Here is a 19,456-nt window from a genome sequence, read left to right as displayed (position 1 = left end):
GGGGGATTTTGCGGGGACTATGTTCAATGCAGCAAGCGGTTTCCCAGCAACCCACGCGCCACTAATGGGCCTCCCTTCATCCAACAATACACTGAGATAACAGACAGATTTAATTAAAAAGAACACGCGTCCTCCTCTGCAGGGCGGCCATGGCCAGGGTGTGGGGCCCGCAATTACAACTTAGCTCTATAGTGTCAACACACAGGCGTGGGTGCCAGGAGCTGGTGCGTTTTCTAAAAAGAACACCCCCACCCCCACACGCCCACATTATTTATTGAGTTAATTTTGTTCTCTGGCCACAGGGTGAACCGACTCTGAGCCCCGACCCCGATTCGCCTCCTGTTCCCTGGCTGTGCCAGGCCGGCACTTGCCTCCTCTGGGGAAGAGCCAGGCTGGGATGGCCAGCTTTCACGAGGAAGCCCCAGGTGGGACTCTCCCTGGCTTTGTGATCCCAGGCGAGGGACCCACTCTTCCATCAAGAAATGGGGCAGAACCTGAATCTGCCCCCTGAGGCTGGGTGAGTCCTGAATGAGGCACACGGTGGGCACTCAGGAAGTGTCAGCTCTTAGTATTGTTGGTGGCCTGACCGCTGGTGGGGACAGCTTCTGGAAGGATCCCAGGAGGCCTTGGAGAAAGGGAGGCTGGGATGACTGGGGAGGCCCAGGCTGGCCATTCAAAGCTGTAGATGCAGCCACCGAGTGGAGACTCTAGAGTCCGAAGGATCCAAGTTCGAATCCTGTTTCTGCCACTTCCTAGCTGTGGGGACCCGGGTGAGACACTTCCCCTTCTGGGCTCTGTTTTCTCTTCTGTAAAATGGAAATGATAACAGAACCTTCCTTTTGGGTTGCAGCCCGAGGAATCCACAAGCTGAGTACCACACCTAGCACGGAGTGAAAGCCCAGGAGGTGTGGGCTGGGGTACTGCGGCCCCAGGGAGATGGCTTTGAAGGCCGGGCGGGTGGAGGGGTCAGTTTCTTGCCTGGCTCTGGGCAGTTTCTCTGGAGGCTAGGAGCTGGCAGGCAGAGGGGGCCTTCCATGCATTTCCTCTCCAGGTGCCCGCCGCTGTCAGGCTGGGGACGGGGCGCCTGCCTTGCCACCAGATAGCTGGCTTGATAGCAGGGTCTGCGACACAAAGCTATCAGAGCCGTCAACAGGATACTGAATGGGCTTCTCTGAGCGGCGGGTACAGGATTGCATTTGGCTCAGATTTAATTAAAAAGCCTCAAATCTTTCTGATAATCCTCCCAGCAACGGCTGGAGCAGGGCCTGAGGCAGGCTCCCTGGCAACGGCGCATCCTGCTGATAAAGAACGTTGGGGGGAGGACGAAGCGAGCCCCCTCAGCTGGCCCAGCATCACCGCTATCGGCTCTGCCCATCGCCCAGCCAGAGAGGGACAGCAGCTGCCGCCACCCTCCACCCCCACCCGCGCCCTCCCCGCTCTGTTCCCCTCCCTCCTGCAGGGCACATGGGTGGGTTGCTCTGTTTAGGGGTGTGAGCCCTCAGCCCCGCCTTCACACCTACCCCCCCAATCCAGCCCCCCAGGTCTGCCTTTCTCCGGCTGCTCGCCTAGTGCATCAGCACTGAGCCTGGGGTGTCCAGTTTTGGGTGCTCATGGAACGGGCAGGTCCCCGGCTCTGCTTGGAGACTGAATCAAGATGGGAAGCAGTGGGGGGCCTGGGTGGCTCAGTGGGTTAAAGCCTCTGCTTTCGGCTCAGTCATGATCCCAGGGTCCTGGGATCGAGCCCCGCATCGGGCTCTCTGCTGAGCAGGGAGCCTGCTTCCTCCTCTTTCTCTGCCTCCCTCTGCCTACTTGTAATCTCTGTCTGTCAAATAGATAAAATCTTAAAAAAAAAAAAAAAAAAGATGGGAAGGGGTGAGGCCAGGCACTAAGACCTGCATCCTAGAGGTACTGCTCCCCTCCTACCTCCCAGGCTTCCCTTGTACTCCTCGCTCTCTCCTGTCTCCCATCCACGGATCCCAACTACTCCTTCAAATCCCAGCCCTAGCCGTCTCTTCTGGCCCTCTTTCCATTTACATACAAGTCCCCAGAGTCCAGCGAAGAGCCTGGCAAAGAGCAGGGGCTGAGGGGTTATCTGATGACTGTCTGACTCACTGAATGAGTGAAGCAGATGAACGAACCTGAGCTTGGTGCAGGAGTTTTTTTAAATTTTTTTATTTTTAGGATTTTATTTGGTAGAGGAAGAGAGAGAGCACAAGCAGGCAGAGCGGCAGGCAGAGGGAGAAGCAGGCTCCCCACCGAGCAGAGAGCCTGATGCGGGGCTCAATCCGGAGATCATGACCTGAGCCGAAGGCAGATGCTTAACTGACTGAACCACCCAGGCGACCTGAGGGCAGGAGTTCCTATACCCGTTTAAATTTATTACTAGGCCAGTGACCTGGCAGGCAAATGACTTGCCTCCTCTGTGCCTCAGTTTCCTCCTCTGCACATCAGGGAAACCTGTCAGGAATGTAGGCTGCCCAGTGGGAGGAAGATGTGTGACCCCTGCCAGTTCTTCATCTCCTGCCCCTACCTCAATCACCCCTCAGTAGGGACCTGAGGGGTGACCTCTCGGCCCCAGTTTTGGCTCCCCAAGGCCAGATGGCAGGACTGAGTCGAGTCTTTCTCTTCACCTTCTTCTCCCTGGACCCTGCCTCACCCTGGAACCCATTATGAAATATTTTAAATTTAATTATTTTGATATGCAACAATCCATGCAGCTCAAAGTTATTTTTAGACAGAAGGGTGAAGCCCAGGGGCGCCTGGGTGGCTCAGTGGGTTAAGCCTCTGCCTGCACCTCAGGTCATGATCCCAGGGTCCTGGGATCGAGCCCCGAATCGGTCTCTCTTCTCTGCAGGGAGTCTGCTTCCCCCTCTCTCTCTCTGCCTGCCTCTCTGCCTACTTGTGATCTCTGGCTGTCAAATAAATAAATAAAATATATATTTTTTAAAAGGGTGAAGCCCCCTTTTTTTTGCCTCCCCCGCCACAGAGAGCCACTGCTGTCAGCTTCTGGGTGCTTTTCTCCAGCTTCTTTATGCACACGGACGTTTGCTAAGATCACAAGATATGAACATAATGAAACTGCGTTGTGGTCTCTACCCTGCTCTTATCCACTTACTGGGTGTGGGAGATCTTTCCATGTTGCTGTGGAAGGGCGTGCTTTTTACAGCTGCATAGTAGTCCACTGAGCAGATGGCCTGCTCTGATGGACATTTTGATTGTGCTCTATCTTTTGTTTTTATTAACCAGGCTGCTTAGAAGAACCTTGTACACACATCATTGGGTCGTTTGTCTCTAGAGCAATTTCCAGAATAGAACTGTTGTGTTTCAGGTGTAGTCCATTTTAATGCGGTAACTCAGGCATTCTGTCATTCATTCATCCATCAATAGTGCGCCTACTGTGTGCCAGGCACTAAGCTAGGTGCAGAGGCCTGAGTGGTTGAATGAGCCAGGCCTGATCCTTGTCCTCTTAGAGTACCAACTTCGGCTCCATGGTCTTGAGCTGAAGGTTTTGTGCCTGGCGGGAGGACATGAGGGGAAAACAGTGATGGTCACTGAACAAAAAGGTCTCTCCATTCCTTCAGCAAGGTTTTCTTAAGCCTACTGTCTACTGCTGCTGGAGGGCTCCCTTCACTCAAGAACCTGCTCTGGCTCCCTATGGCCATTGGCTTACATTCAAATTCCCAGACTAAAGGCTGAGGTTCTCTGTCCTTTCTCCTCTGGCCTCTTATGTCCTTACTTTCCAGCTAAAGACTTCACCAAATCTTCCTTACTGACTTCACCTCTGGGCAACCCCAGGGAATAAGCCCCACCTGGGTGGGTACCTTTGCTACTGGAGCACCTGTGATGTGCTGGGCTGCTGGGCTGTTTGAGAGCACTGGCTCTGGGGACAGAATCCTGGAAGACCCCCTCTGCACGGGCCTTGGCACCTGCTCTCGCAATCCTTGCTCTCTTCTAACCTGTGTTCAGCAGCGATGGGCACTGGGGGCACAGAGGGAATCGGGTCCAGGCTCACCCCAGGGGCTCACTGCTCTCTTCTTCTTCTTCTTTTTTTTTTTTTTTTAAAGATTTTGTTTTATTTATTTGACAGAGATCACAGGTAGGTAGAGGCAGGCAGAGAGAGAGGGGGGAAGCAGGCTCCCCGCTGAGCAGAGAGCCCGATATGGGACTCAATCCCACAGTCCTGTGATCATGACCTGAGCCGAAGGCAGGTGGCTTAACCCACGGAGACACCCAGGCGCCCCTCACTGCACTCTTCTGATGGGGGGGTGCATCACAGGGGCTCTCAGCCATGCTTCCGTGCCCACTTTGGCCCCGCCCATTGCTGAGGTCTGGCCTCTGTCATGCCGAGAGCTCCAGGACACCCTTTACCTCCTGGGGCCACCAGCCTCCCTGAGATCCAGACCAGAGGGCTGGGGAGAGGAGCCGAGGCTCCAGGAACAGGACCTGTGTCACCTGGTTTAACTCTCCCCATCCCCAGAGTCCAGAGGCCTGTTGTGGTGTGGGAGTGGGGAGCTCAGGAAAGACATGGAATGAAGGGCACTGTGAGAGATGGGGTATGCAAACCGGTGTGCACAGAATGAGCCCACGCAGACTCCAGAGACCTTCGGTGTCGCCTCCCAACCAATGTCAGACTTTCCTCCAGGCCTCCTGCACTAGACATCCAGGGCTCTGCCCTTCGCCTGGGAGTGCTGTGCAGGGAAGAGGACACGAGGACTCTTGGGAGGTTATGAGACCCTGTGTGCAGGGGTGTCAGGTGCCGAGCCCAGCTGGAGAAGCTTGTGGAAATGTTGGGTTGGGTGAGGGGCAAGGGAGGAGGGCCAGAAGCCCCTCCCCCAATTCCAAGATGAGATTCCTGAGCCACTGGTGATTCTGTGCCAATTGGGAAGGCCCCCCACTCTACCCGCAGTGCGCCGATGGGAAGAGAAGCATTATTTTTTTTAAGATTTATTTATTTATTTATTTATTTGACAGACAGAGATCACAAGTAGGCAGAGAGGCAGGCAGAGGGAGAGAGAGGAGAAAGCAGGCCCCCCGCTGAGCAGAGAGCCCGATGCGGGGCTCGATCCCAGGACTCCGGGACCACGACCCGAGCCAAAGACAGAGGCTTCAACCCACTGAGCCACCCAGGCGCCCAAAATAAGCATTTTTAATGGGGTGTTTGTTGCTTATTCATGTGTAAGAATGGTTAATGGGTCAGTAGTTGTGAGGGCAGAGGAGGTGGTCAGGATAGCGCCAGCCTGCCTGGCCATTGACAAGAGAGGAAGGTTCTAGAGAGCTCTTCTTGAGCATCCTGTCTCAGGATGGACGTGGCATGCCAGCTTCAGGGCTGTAGGCCATCTGCCCAGAATGGGGTTGGGAGGGGTGATTGGAGTCCAGGGAAGGTGAGGGGCTCTGGAGGTCCCAGGACTCTGGGTACAGGGTGGCTGTGGGCTATTTCCAGTGGGTGTGTCTCTGAGTGAGCATTCTGGATTCGCTTGCATGGGGAATGGCATGCCAGGAGGTAGAGTGGGGGCCACATCCCAGATCGGGAAGTTGTACACATGAAGGTGTGAGGGGCCTATTTCAGGAAGAGTGACAAGTTTAGTGGGTGTGTAGGGGAATGGGGTTCAAGAGAGACCGGGTGCTGTATGACTCTGGAGTAGTAAACTGAGGCCACTGCACCAGAGGCCTTGAATGTTGGGATGTCAGCAAAGGGGTAGCGTCCAGCCCTCGTCTATGGGCTACCCGTCCTCCGACACCTCCAGGCCACAGTGCCCACGGCCACTTCCAGAGAGCCTGCTGGGTTGGGCCAGGGCATGGTAGCTTGACTGTTTTTTGTTTTTTTTTAAAGATTTTATTTATTTGGGGCACCTGGGTGGCTCAGTGGGTTAAAGCCTCTGCTTTCGGCTCAGGTCATGGTCCCAGGGCCCTGGGATCGAGCCCCACATAGGGCTCTCTGCTCCGCAGGGAGCCTGCTTCCCTCTCTCTCTGCCTGCCTCTCTGCCTACTTGTGATCTCTGTCTGTCAAATAAATAAAATCTTAAAAAAAAAAAAGATTTTATTTATTTATTTGGCAGAGAGAGAGAGAGAGTGCACAAGCAGGGGGAGCAGCAGAGAAAGAGGGAGAAGCAGCCTCCCCGCTGAGCAGGGGGCCTGACATGGGGCTCCATCCCAGGACCTGGGGTCATGACCTGAGCCAAAATCAAGAGTCAGTTGCTTAACCAACTGAGCCACCCAGGTACCCCTCAGCAAATGTTCATTAAGCCCCAATTTTGTGTCCCAACAGTGAGATGAAGTAATGAATAAGCCAGATACACACAACACACACACACACCAACACACACACACACACACACACACACACACACACACACACAGAGGTTCTTTTTTTTTTCTTTTTTTTTAAAGATGGGATCATGCTGTTTGTGCTGATAATTTTTGACAGCTTTCCCATGTGGAAATACACACACATATTTGACTTAACGTTCTTGTTTTATTTATTTATTTATTTTAAAAGATTTTATTTATTTGACAGACAGAGGTCACAGGCAGGCAGAGAAGCAGGCAGATAGAGAGGGAGAAGCAGGCTCCCCCGGGGCAGAGAGCCCGACATGGGGCTCGATCCCAGGCCCCTGGGATCATGACCTGAGCTGAAGGCAGAGGCTTTAATCCACTGAGCCACCCAGGCTCACCTCTTGTTTTATTTTTTTATATTAAAAAATCACAAGGTAAAAAATTCAGAAGTACCATCCCCCTTCACCATCCACTGTTAACAATATAAGGGGAGAGCATCTTTTTAGGATTTCTGTACCTATATATGTGAATACACATATTTTCCCACAACTACAAACTCCCTATACATGCATACTGCTTAGCATTAGCCTTTGGTGTTCAACCGTGGTCTTGTAGGTGGTCCCTTATCAGCACACACAGATCCCCTTCATTCTTTTTAATGCTTCTTAGGATGGGTGTGTAATTATTTATTTAGCCTTTTCTTTAAACTTTTCATTTGTATCCAATTTTTCACATCTTCACTGAAGACTCTTGTGCATGGAACTATCAGGAAAGAAAGTACTAGAAGACTGTTAACAACGTGTGTTGCCCTCTCCAGAAGGCTGCCTCCGTTGGCTTTCCCACCAGCCGTTCATGACTGCCTCTTTCCCTGCACCCTCATCAGCACTGCGTATTATCACTCTTTTGAATCTTGAATGGTCCGATAAGCGAAATGTGCTATCTTGATGTTATAGTGACTTGCCTTTTTTGAGCATGGTTGAGGTTGGCCCTTTTTCTTATATCTACAGGCCATTTTCATTTCTTTTTTTGTGGATTGTTTCTATGGTATTTCTAGATTTGTCAGAGATCCTTATATGTGAGTTATTCACTTCTTTCTGTCATCTATCTAGCAAATGTCCCTCCTCCCTCCAATAAGAGTGTATCTTTTATATTTTGCTCATTTGGGATACTTTTATGTAGTTAAATATAACAATTAAAAATTTTTTGGTCTTTGGAGTCATATTAAAAAGATTTGCACACTCAAGATTATAAAAAACCAACATTTTCTTCTAAATTCCCTTCTAAAGGCTTAAATCCTTCATAAATCTGGAATTTATTTTCATGTAAGGTACGAATTGAACTTAATTTTTCCCTAGTGGTTCCCCTAATGTTTCTACTTATTTATTAAAAATTCCACTATTTCCTTATGGATTTGAATCCTATATTTTGCCATATTTAATTCCCATTGCCTTTGGATCTGTCTCATTGGCGTGCTTGTCACTTCTTCCGCCAGTGTCTCTTTGAGTTACTGACTATAGTTTTACAATATGTTTTGTTATCATATAAGCAAACTCTCCCCATTAATCTTTCTTTTCAAAAAATTTTTGGTAATTTTTTTTTTTTAAAGATTTTATTTATTTATTTGACAGAGAGAGATCACAAGTAGACGGAGAGGCAGGCAGAGAGAGAGAGAGGAGGAAGCAGGCTCCCTGCAGAGCAGAGAGCCCGATGCGGGGCTCGATCCCAGGACCCTGGGATCATGACCTGAGCCGAAGGCAGAGGCTTTAACCCACTGAGCCACCCAGGCGCCCCAATTTTTGGTAATTCTAAAACACCTGCATTTCTAGATGAACTTTAGTGTTATTTAATTAAAAAAATAAAAATCCCACTCCTTTTTGTTTGTATTTGGGTTAAATTTGTAGATTATTTTGTAGAGAATAAGCACTTTATAGATTTTTATAGTAATCAGTCTTCCCATCCAGTTACTGAAGAGTGTGATGTCCCTCAATAAAATTTTTTAGTTTTATTTGTGTAGGTCCTATACATTTCTGGTTAAGTTCATTTATAAGCATTTGGTACTTTTTATGGCTTTTATAAATGGGATTTTTTTCATTATATTTTCTAACTGCTTGTCACTGAAATATAGAAAGCTATTCCTACTTATCTAACCCGTGGCTATCTCACCAAATTCTCTTCTTAGTTCTAATAATTTTTTTTATCTAAGTGTAGATTTTTATTTAAATTCAATTTAATTTCATTTAATTAATACATTAAATTGTATTTATTGCTTTTTACTTAAGTGTCGAGTTTATAAGCAAACAGCATCTTGATTTGAAAAATGGTGATACTTTCTCTCTGTGTTTCTACTTCCTCTTGGCTCCCTGGGACATCACAATTATTTGGAGGGTGTGGTTTATGTCCTCGGACTGGGAATCGCAAATAACCTCTGGGGTGTGGCTTAGTGAGCTGAGCACCGCTTTCAACCCCGGGGGGGGGGGGGGGGGGGGGGGGGGGGCGGGGTGGCCAAGAAGAGAAGGGTGTGTGAGTGGATGTCTGTGTTATGAGGATAAGAGGAGGACTCCTGAGCCTGCCGAGCCAGGACGACGGGGCAGCATAGTGGCTGTCACAGCTGTCGCCTGGGCTGCTTCATTTGTGTACGGCCGGCGTTTCATTCTTAGGCACAAAGCATGCGCAGTCTTTAAACGGAGAATGGGCACTGAATGCGGTGGGCAATGTAAGTAGCTTTCCCTCATGTTGACTATGCATTCTTGGACCCGCATTCCTGGAATAAATGCCATCTAACGGTGTATTATGCTTTCAATGTCCCCCTAGATTGTCTTCAATAGGGTTTGACTTCCTATAGTCCATCGGTATTTCAGAAGAGAGGGATCCACAGAGTTTACGGCTCTGTCTTTGTGGGATTATGGCAGTAAACTTGTACTAGCTCCATGGGATTGTAAGGGAAACTGTCCATCTTTTCCTACTCTCTGGAATGTATTAACTGCATGCAACTGATCTCCTCTTTGAGAGCGCTCATAAGGCCATCTGGACCTGGTGCCATTTTAGGGTCCTCTTTCCCAAACTGGAATTAGGCTAGGCCACACACTTCCAACAGCTTTTTCCTGATCACAGGATAGAGTGCAAATTCTTCAGCCTGACATTCCAGATGCAGTGTGATTTAACTCTGCGGTCGGCTCTCCCCATTTCCCCTCCCTCTCTTATACTCTGGCCACACCTGACTTCTGGAAGTTCTCCAGACCCTAGAGGAGGAGATTCAAAGGTAGGAAGATGTTTGTTTTGTTCAGGGCAAGATGTCCGGCACCCTGTAGAAGCTTCCCTTTCAAAGGTGTTCTTTGAGTTCTTACTGAATGGCATTCACTGTTAATATTGCCATATCTTTTAGTTTATGTCAACACATGTTCACTAAGCATCTCCTTTGTGCCTGGTCATATGCTGGCCCTGGGGAGAAGGACCCAGGACCTATACTCAAGTTGCTGTTTGGCTGTTGGGGAAGCAGTGAGCAGAAAGACCTTACACACGGGTAACTATAGTGAGGGGGATATGAATGGACATTAGGGGACACTGGGAAAGGCTAACTGACCCAACCTGGGGAGAGAAATCAGAGAAGAGAGGCTTCCTGGAGGAGGTAGCCGTGGATTTAGACTTACCTGATGAGGAGAACTGGGGACAGGCCATTTCAGGCCAATAGGATACTGTGAGCCAAGGTCCAGAAGGAGGAGCCAGCACACCCCCCATCATCTCCTCAGGACAACTGCTCTTGCCCAGTAGTGCATCCTGTCCTTCCCCCTGTTGAAAATCTGCTAATGGCTTCTGAGCTTACTCCAGATGGATTCCAAGTCCTTGGCACAAACAAGTCCCCGTGTTTCTCTGAATCGGCCAGATTACTCTATTCCAATCACTGCTGTTCCTTGAACAGCCCCAGCTGTCCTAACCCAGGGCCTTTGCATAGCTGTTCCCTCTACCTAGGACTCACACCTTCACTTTCTCCACGTCTCTGCCCAAACGTCACCAGTTGGTGAGGCTGTCCTCTACCCCTATAGGAAATGACCTCCTCAATTCTCTGTGTCCTTATCCTGCTTTGTTTTCCTCCCTGGTAATAAAGCCACCTGATACTATATATGCACATACGCATGTTTATCTATACCTATATATACACACACATATATATGTATGTGTATATCATAACCCATGATATGTATATGATTTTTAACCTTTTTTTGCCTGCTAGAATGAGAGCTTCAGTAGAACTGGGATTTTCTTTGTTCAGTCTTGTAGCTACAGTCCCCAGAGCACCATCTAGAGGAATGTGCTCAATAAATACAAGCAGTTTGGCATTGCTGGGAGCAGGACTCGGCCAAAGGAGATGGTGGGAGATGAGGACCAGTAGTTAGCAGCAGGAGGCTGGGGTGAGCCTCCGATGACAGCGAGGACCTTGATCTTCTCCTGGAGGTGATCGGGAGCCAGGGAAGGGTAATAGGATGAGGCTTATGTCCACTGGAAGGGTGTGGACTGGAGGTGAGAGAGTGAGATTGGCAAACATTGAGGGCTAGTTACCCCCATGCAGGCAAGAGGTAGTAGTGGTGAAGGGCTGGTGGTGGGGATGGCAGACAGGGAGGAGGCCAGATGGATGGTCTGGCTGCTGGAGGGCGAAGATGCCCCTCGCTGAGCTGGGGAGTCCCAGGAGTGGGAAGGCAGTGATTCCATTTGGACGTGTCCCATCCAAGGGGCTCCTGGGCATGCTAGTGGGGAGGTCTAGGAAACTGGGCTTAGGTGGGTCTGGAGCTCAGGAGAGAGGTCTGGGCTGGACGGAGGTTTGGGAGTTGGAGCACAGGGAGGATGACCTCACTGGCATTTGCCGCCATCACCGCCACTCATAGTCTTCAGAGCAACTTTTAATTGGATGCCAAGTGCGTACCAGGCCCTGTGCTCAGAGCTCTAGGTAGATCTTTTTTTTTTTTAAGATTTTATTATTTATTTGACAGACAGAGATCACAAGTAGGCAGAGGAGCAGGCAGAGAGAGAGTGGGGGGGAGGTAGGCTCCCTGCTGAGCAGAGAGCCCGATTCGGGGCTCGATCCCAGGACCCTGGGATCATGACTCGAGCCGAAGGCAGAGGCTTTAACCCACTGAGCCACCCAGGCGCCCCTCTAGGTAGACTCTTTATTGACTCTCCTCTAGAGTCTGGGGGTATGCTGGTACAGGTCTCATGACCAGCGCTCTGGAGAACCAACCAGCCAACCCCGATGTGTAGAGTTCGACAATTTCCATGGTATAAATACTCCAACTGTGACTCGGACTGCGACTGATTTCAAGTTATCAACATGATGTCACCAGACGTGGGGCTGGAAAGGGATGTGCAGTGGCTCACCATCATACGACATTTTTATAACACAGAGGCAGTGGGCAGAGACAACCTCAAAAACATCGGTAAGAGTAAAATGAAGTAAATTTATAGGAATCGATGACTTGGGAGTACTTATTACCTTTGATGTTCATATCACTTATTTAATAGTAAGTTTATAGAATTTAATTTCTAACAGTGGCTGATTTTAACAACCAGCTCCCAAAATGAATTTCTGAAAATTAGCAAGTGTTTTCAGGCTAGTATCAATCAATTCCAGCCCACTGCTGCTGGAGGTGAAGTGAGGTCTGGTAATTGGGAGAGCTGGGTATCCTTGGGCAAGTAACTTCTTGTCTTTGAGCTCCAGTTTTTTCATCTGTAAAATGGGGGCAATTAATGTGTCTTCCAGGAAACTGTGGAGACTGAATGAACACATGCTTGTGAAAGCACCAGGCCTATAGTACGTGCTGCGCAAGTGGGAGCCCTAGTGTGTGATAGTTATTTTGATAATAATAATCGACACGGATCCTGCCCTTAAGAGATTCATGGTTTAGTGGAGGAAGGGTGCCAGTGATAAGACATATACACGTTCATAGGATTCTGATTCAGGCAGAACAGGAAGGCTTCCTGGAGGAGGCAGCATTTGAACTGGTTCTGGCAGGTTTGAGAGAAGGGGGGGCCCCTGGGGGTAAGGAGGAGGAATTCCTGGCTGATGGTTCACAATAAGCCGAGGATGGTGCCAGGGTGCAGGCAGATGAGGCTGCGGGCCATGAAAGGGACATCGATGCCAAGACAGAGTCTGAACTTTCCTCTGAGGGCTGTGGGGAGCCCCAGTGGCTGTTCAGCAGGGCCTCAGGGGGATCTGATTGGCCTTTTGGAACATCAGCGTGACTGCAGTGGGGAGAAGGGCCAGGAGGGGGTAGGAGGGGAGGTGGCATTGGCCATGGGTCGGGTGTGGTGGTGGGAATGGAGGCTCACCCATCTGGGGTCCTTCTCTGTGCCTGGGTGGAGCTGGGGAGGTGTCTGAAGACATAGGGTCCCTTGACCCCTCCTCTGCCATTAGCTCCTGGAGGGGAGCGGCCAGGCTCCCTCCCTCAACCTGTCCAGGCCCAGGTCCAGCTCTAGCAGCTAATCCTGGTCATACTGGGTCCCAAGGCCGGGGCGGGGCAGCCGGGCAGCTGGCCTCAATTAGCCGGGGAGCCGGGTCTGGACAGTGTCATTAGGAGAAAACCAGAGCCCGGCCATAAACTCTAATGAATGCATTAATGGAAGACTTGTGCGCCTCAAAGGGAAAAAAAAAAGCGGGTCTAAATAAAGTTATTAACACAGCCCACCTGTGTTCGGCTCTTGGCCTATATTGTTCAAATAGCCCATTAACTCCTGAAGCATCCAGTCTTGAAAGTGAGCCCTGCCTCTCTGAAGCAGACGTTTAACTGCGTTCATATAATTCAATTAGATTCCACAGTCATGGTCCAAAGGCATTCTCTGGGCTTTCATCTCGGTAATGGCCTGCAGGCCGGTGTGGGGAACAGGGGGTTAAAAAGAGGGGCTTGGAACCTGCCTTTTGGCCTGACTCACCCCATCACCTGGAGGGGCCTCCAGATGAGTTTCCTGGGGCAGAATGCATTCCTTCTCCACCCACACTCAGATGGCCTTTGGTGCCTGGAATTTGAACCCAGACCCTTCTCGCGCCTTCTCCGTCCAGCCTCCAGGCCCGCCCCACCCCCTGCTTCGGCTCCATCCCCCCTCGTCCGGCTGTCCAGCAGTCCAAGGACCCCAACTCCACTCAGCTGACCCTATTAATAAAGAGTTAAGAAAATTCATTAGGAAGTGGGCCTTTTATAGATTCCATTAAAGCCTTCTTCCTACTTCTGTCACCGAGAAAGGATAAAAATCCTTTATCACTGTACAACTTGTTAATGTTCCACCCCGGGAGCACTTCGTCTGTAATAAACATCTTCACAAAATATGCATCCCCAGGGAGGAGCCGTTAATTTCCTCAAGGCCTCACACATGTAAGGGGTTTTACTGCCTGCAGGTGCTTCGTGATACTGCGTGGGCTTCTAATAAACGTCCAGTAAACCGCAGGTAGCGCCTCGGAGAGGGATGGGCCCGTGCACCTGTCCACAAAGGCCTCCGCGCGCCGCACCTCCACCTTCTGTCGCCCAGCCCTGGCACGGCCAGCTTCGGAGACGAGCCTGCCCCTCGGGACGCCTGCAGGTAAGTTCCTACAGTTCTAAACTCCATCCGATCCGCTTGCAGAGCCTGGGGGGCGGTGGGGGGCGGAGGGGGGAAGCCAGGGCCTCGCTGCCATTTGACGCCAGGAAAATTTCGCCCTGGAACAGCCACACCTTGGCAGGAAGGGCGAACACACAAAGCCCGTGAAGGCGTGTTCTGTGGTTTATTTCTTGGTTTCCTTTCCTTGGTTCCTGGGTGTGGGGGCGGGGTGGGCAGTCGCCCCCGTTAGGATCTGCTGCGGAAATGTGATTGTCGACAAATTTGACTTCCCATTTTCTTAATAACTGAGATGGAAGGAAAAGAGAGCTTGTCTCTCTTAAGTGCGGTTCGTACGAAATGTGTTTTTGCGTATCTTCAGGCAATTTTGGGGATGTTAAAAATAATTGCTAGAAAAATACGTTGCAGCTCAATCACTAGAAAAAAAAATTACTTAAGGAGCATTCCGAGAAGTAATTAGAAGTTTGCATTTAATAAATATCACTCTAGTCTCTGGGATTCTTTCCAAGTTGTGATCACCAAATTAATCGTGGGGCATGTGCTGGGTAGAGAGATGTGCCTGCAGATGTGACGACATGTGGCAAGGGAAGCTGGGGACGCTCCCAGTGGCTCTTTCCTAACCTCGATGTGAGCTGGAGAGCAAGCCCCAGGCTGCTGGGGGTTTGTCGAGGCCCACGGGGGTCGTGGTGGGGGAGACAGTGGGGTAGGGCATGGTTCGAAATCTGACAGCTTATGCTGCTTCTGGCTCTGAACAGCAGGCATCTCTGGGACCCTTACATAGGGGCAGGTCTCTGAGGGACATGACCTGAGGTCCCGTACGGTGGCCCAAAACTTCTGGGAGCTTGATTTTGGTTCAGATCTGGAAATGCTGAGTGTTGGCGGTCACCTGCACAGACTTGCTGGCTCGGTGCCCGTGCTGGCTTGGGGCAGACACACTTCGCCCCAGGGAAGCTGCCCAAGCAAGGGAGGGAAGGGAGAGGACGACCAGATCCAGCCCTCCTGGGACACCCCACCCCCACCCCCTAGGCCTATAGAGGCACCACACTGGAGGCCCAGAGGCTTTTGGAAAGGGGAAATTTCTCAAATCTTTCTGGAAGCACCGAGGCGGAAAAGCGAACTCCACTGTGTTTGCAGACCCCCTCCTTCCCAGCCGGGGGCGACCGCAGACTCTCACAGCCCCAGGATCCAGGCCTGTGAGGGGAGGCGGAGCTGGGCCTTCGGGATGTGCCCATTCCTGGTCTGGGGTGACAAATACTAATGATACTGTCGTTGCCGACAGCACTTACCGAGATGCCCGTCCTAACACCCGGAGCTCTTGAGGTGGGTCAGGGCCTAGCGCCGTCTTGGGGATCTTCCTAACTACTCCTTTGTAAGTGAAGAAGCTCAGGTTTAAGAGGTTCTTGGCCCAAAGTCACCCAGCAGAGGGAGAGGAGCAGACGGTGCTCCCCATTTCCCCTCCTGGAGTCCTCCCACCAAACCTTCGAGAGCAGTCATAGAGTCCCCAATTTCTAGACGACAAACTTTGGCTCACCTGGCAGTGGGGGAGCCTGGCACGGCTCTGACCTCTGCCTCCTTCCCCTAGACGTGGCTGCCCCTACCCCCCACTTCTCTGGGCTGGGAGGAGAGTGGGGTCATTCACCCCCTGACCCAGCCCTTGCCGGTCAGCCTGGCCCGGCCCAGCAGAAGCCATAGGAGGGCCAGGGAGCCTGGAGGGGCATCAGAGGCCACACTGGACATGATGAAAGCCCCGGAGCGCAGGACCCAGCCGAAAGGTTAGAGGAAGCAGGATTATTCTGCCGGGGGAGCGGAAGGCCCAGGGGGCAGGGGCCCTGGTTAATGGAGAGCACCAGATGCTGACCAGCTGTTCGCTGTCTCCTTCGGAGGCCCAGCAGGACCAGAAGGGCTTCTGCAGCAGGAGGGAATTAGGGGGGATAGGAGAAAGAACCGGCTGAGGGAACAGTTGGGCAGAAGGCGGTGGGCAGTCCTCTGTGGACCTGTAAGAAGAAACAGGTCGGCAGCTCCTAACTGGGCCTGGGGCCTGGGGCCAGAGAGCGAGAGGATGTGGAAGGTCAGCCTTGAGGAACTGCAGATGTGATGTGAATGAATCACCCCGGCAGTTCTGGCATTCTGAGGTCCTGAGCCTCCGACAGGAGCCTCTGAGGCCATTTCTCCAAGCTCACTGAGCAGTCAGTTGTCCGGGGAACCCCACGTCTTGGGAGTATGGACCCACACAGGCCAGAGACAGCCTGACCCAGAAGTCAAGACCCTCAGCTGTCGAAGCCCCTAGACCAGCATGATGCCCCCCACCCACCCCCCGCAGCTTCTCCAAAGAAACGGCACAAACCTGGAAAGGGTTAGGAAGGCCTACAGAGCCCCGGTTCTCCCTGCAGTGAACACATGGGTGCTTTAAAGCCATTCAGCTAAAATTTCTAGGTGTCCACATTCCACTTGTGCCCTGGGCAATGGCTCCGTCTGCTCACTGGGTGACCCAGCTTGGTGCTACCTCCTTCTGATCAGGGACAGGGTCACTGACCTGGGGGGGCTGGTGTAGGGAGGACTGGGTGAGACCCTAGAAAGCCTGCTGAGGGCTGGCATAGAGCTGATCGCTTCCTTCCTGCAGACCCCAGACCTCACGCCAACCCCCAGCCCATGAATGGGAAAACCAGGGTACCGAGAGAGTGGGGGATAGGCACGTGGGGTCACACAGCCGGATGGTGGCAGCCCGGCTTTGTTCCTGGTGCAACCCAAAGGGGTGTTTCCATGATGGACTTGGTGCTGCTTCTGGATGGGAAAACTCGCATGTTCCGGATCAGCTTCCTCCACCCAGTTGGGACTCAGGGCTAGGGCTGTCTGATAAAATACAGGGTGCTCCTTTCAAATGGAATTTCAGAGAACAAGGAGTAATTTTTCAGTAGGAGCATGTCCAATGCAATATTCGGGCCATATTTCTATGTAAATAATTATTCCTTATTTGAAATTCCAATTGAATGGTACCTCTTATTTTTGTTTCTTTGTATTGCCAGATTTAGCAAGATGCAATTACAGCTCTACCCAGAGCTCCTTCTCCAGCTGCCGGTGCCTGTTTTCCCTTCTAGGTGAGGACCTTCCAGGGCCTTCTCCGGCAGCAGGAACCCGGGTTGGACGTGCTTGCTCTTAGCATTTGGAAACACCAGAGACCGCAATCACCCCTTTACTATTGCAAAGGGTAGAGAATACACTTCCCTGTGCTATTTTTTTCTCAATATATATATTTTTGTAGGGGGCTTTGGTGGGGGGGGTGCTCCCGCACAATGAGAATTATTTATCCCTGAAATGAGGCATTTTTTGAGTTCGTTGTTTGTAGAGAATGTGGCAGTGCCGGCGGGCGGCCTCTGGGCTGTCTGGTTTCTCTTCGAGAATACGGGAAACAGCCGCTATCCGGGAAACTTCTCCCCCGATTGCTCTGGGAGCTCATCACCTTGATTTAAAACTTGCTAGGACACAGGTGGACTTTTAAGGGGTAAATGGAAGGAAAGAGAAAGGCCAAGTACTAGCACAAGTCCTTGGAGCAGTGCTTGGAATGTGAGTCGCTGGATCAGTGGTATTTCATTTTTCAAATAATAGAGGGATTTAAAAAAAAATTATTTCCAAAGGGCCATTGTATTTGCCTATGAATAGATTGAAGTCTTTTTCTATCTCCCTTTCTCTTAAGCTAAGACAAAAATGTTCAATTATTTGGACTGAGCAATCAGAAAAAAAAATATTTGCAGCCAAGAAAGGCTGACAGATGTGGAGAAGAGGAAACAAAAAAACATGCTAGGAAAAGTCGCGATATTAGATTTTCTTTAAAAATTTTTAATATTCGATTTTATTCCTTGGCACAATATCCTAATCCTATTGTTTCAAATTGCCCTAATTAAAATGTCAAATATTGATGGCTTTTTCTCACGTTTTCAAAATATTTGATGGCTTTTTTTTTTTTTTTAACCTTTTCTGGGACCAGAAGAAATATCCCTGTGTGGGAAAATAATGCATTCAGTGTATTTCCTTTCTAGAATGGTATTCAGAGGCAGGCAATCCGGCTCTGGTCTTGAGATGTCCGAATTCTGCAAAGACAAAATCCTAGCTCCAGTTCACGCCAGAATGAGAGCAAGGGGGATGCTGGCCAGTGTTCAGACAAGCCTGAATAAATGGGGAGAGTCCCTCATCACTGAGTGAAGGGTACAGCCGGCTCCCAAACCTGTCTTCATCCCCTTTCTATCTCCCATACATCCTCTTCCCTCTAGGAGCGCAGAATCCAGATCAGAACCTTGGCCCCCAGCCTGGAGCCCGGAGGTGCAGCTTGATGTCAATTACGGCCCAATTCCAGAGGTGCCATCGAAGAGTTAACTAGGATGTCCCAGTGCGCAAATGTGGGATAATTGGGAAACAAATTCTACAAACATCCTGAAAGGGGCAAAAGACCTTTGATCTTTCTATAGAAAGGCAGACATTACAGACGTTACTGCCTTTTGGGGCCTGCACACATCTCCTACCAGGTTAGAGGATGGCATCTTTCTGAGAAATCAGCCGACACCTAATTCCATCGTACCTTAATTATCCTAACTGGTTTCGTATGTCTCAGGGCATTTTCCCCAAAGATTAGAGGAGAAAGAAGGACGGACAAAATAATTAAATATGCAATTTGCCAAGCGTGGGCAATATGGCTTTGAAATCACCTTTTCAGGAAGTTTTACCGCTTGTTCGTGGACACGTATATTACAGGCTTCAGACTTCTCTTTAAGCTCTTTTGATTGCCTTAATGGATTAATACCTGCGTGCCATCAGCGAGGGGCTGAGGCCCGAGGCTGTTTCTAATTTTGCAAATATTGTGCCTGCTTCCTCTGGTGTTATGACAAAAACAAGCACCTAGAATTTGCCTTCTCACTTAAAGCAACACGCCGGTCCCCTCCAATAATTGCCTGCCGTCAGAATCTGCGTCTTGCAAGCGGTGTTGTGGGCTACAGGAAACTTCCGTGGTGCCAGGGGCCTGGGCTGTGGGCGGCTGCGACATTGGCAGGGCTGGGCAGGCCCGTGTTGCGCGTGGGGGCCTGGATCGGTTTTGGGGGGCATTCCCAAAACGAGCCCACGTCTCTGGACTGTGTGACGCCTCTCAGGCTAGGGCCCCAGCAGCATCCAGGGGTGCGGAGGAATGCGTTACTGTCCCTGCTTAGGACTCCTGACGTGGGTAAGGAACATTCCATAGGGAAGGGGCGGGGGAGGTGCTCGTCGGGATCTGGAGAAGAATCTTGGTTTAGGCTGCTGTATCCGGAAACTAGAGCCCCAGAGTTTGCTCTGGGGGAATAGTTTGCATTCTGTACTCATGATGGGGGAGCTGGAGTTCAGGAGAAGGAACTGGCCAGAGTGATGGCACTGTTCTCCTCTTTTGGCTGAGCTGGCCGCCTCGGGGTGGGCGTCCTGGGGCCTGTTCCAAGGACAGGCGGGCACAGCCTCCCTGAGGACGTTTCATCTGGTCTGGGACATCTGGGGGTGCCCCGGGGGCCGAAGATGGAACTTTAGGGACACGCACGGCAGCTGTTGCCGAGAAGGGAGGAAACAGAAGAGAAAACAGCCAAAAAAGATAAAAGGA

General features: G+C 50.8%; 1 long non-coding RNA gene across 1 annotated transcript; it reads left to right on the top strand.

The window, feature by feature from the left end:
- Positions 1 to 429: 429 nt before the first annotated feature.
- LOC125083292 (uncharacterized) lies at positions 430 to 18,217 on the top strand. The gene is made up of 3 exons (XR_007122234.1): positions 430 to 517; positions 13,652 to 13,833; positions 18,114 to 18,217. It is a non-coding gene; the product is annotated as an uncharacterized LOC125083292 (long non-coding RNA).
- Positions 18,218 to 19,456: the final 1,239 nt, after the last annotated feature.

This window comes from Lutra lutra, chromosome 13 (assembly GCF_902655055.1).
Source record: "Lutra lutra chromosome 13, mLutLut1.2, whole genome shotgun sequence".
NCBI lineage: Eukaryota > Metazoa > Chordata > Mammalia > Carnivora > Mustelidae > Lutra > Lutra lutra.
This window is presented reverse-complemented; position numbering and strand designations above follow the sequence as displayed.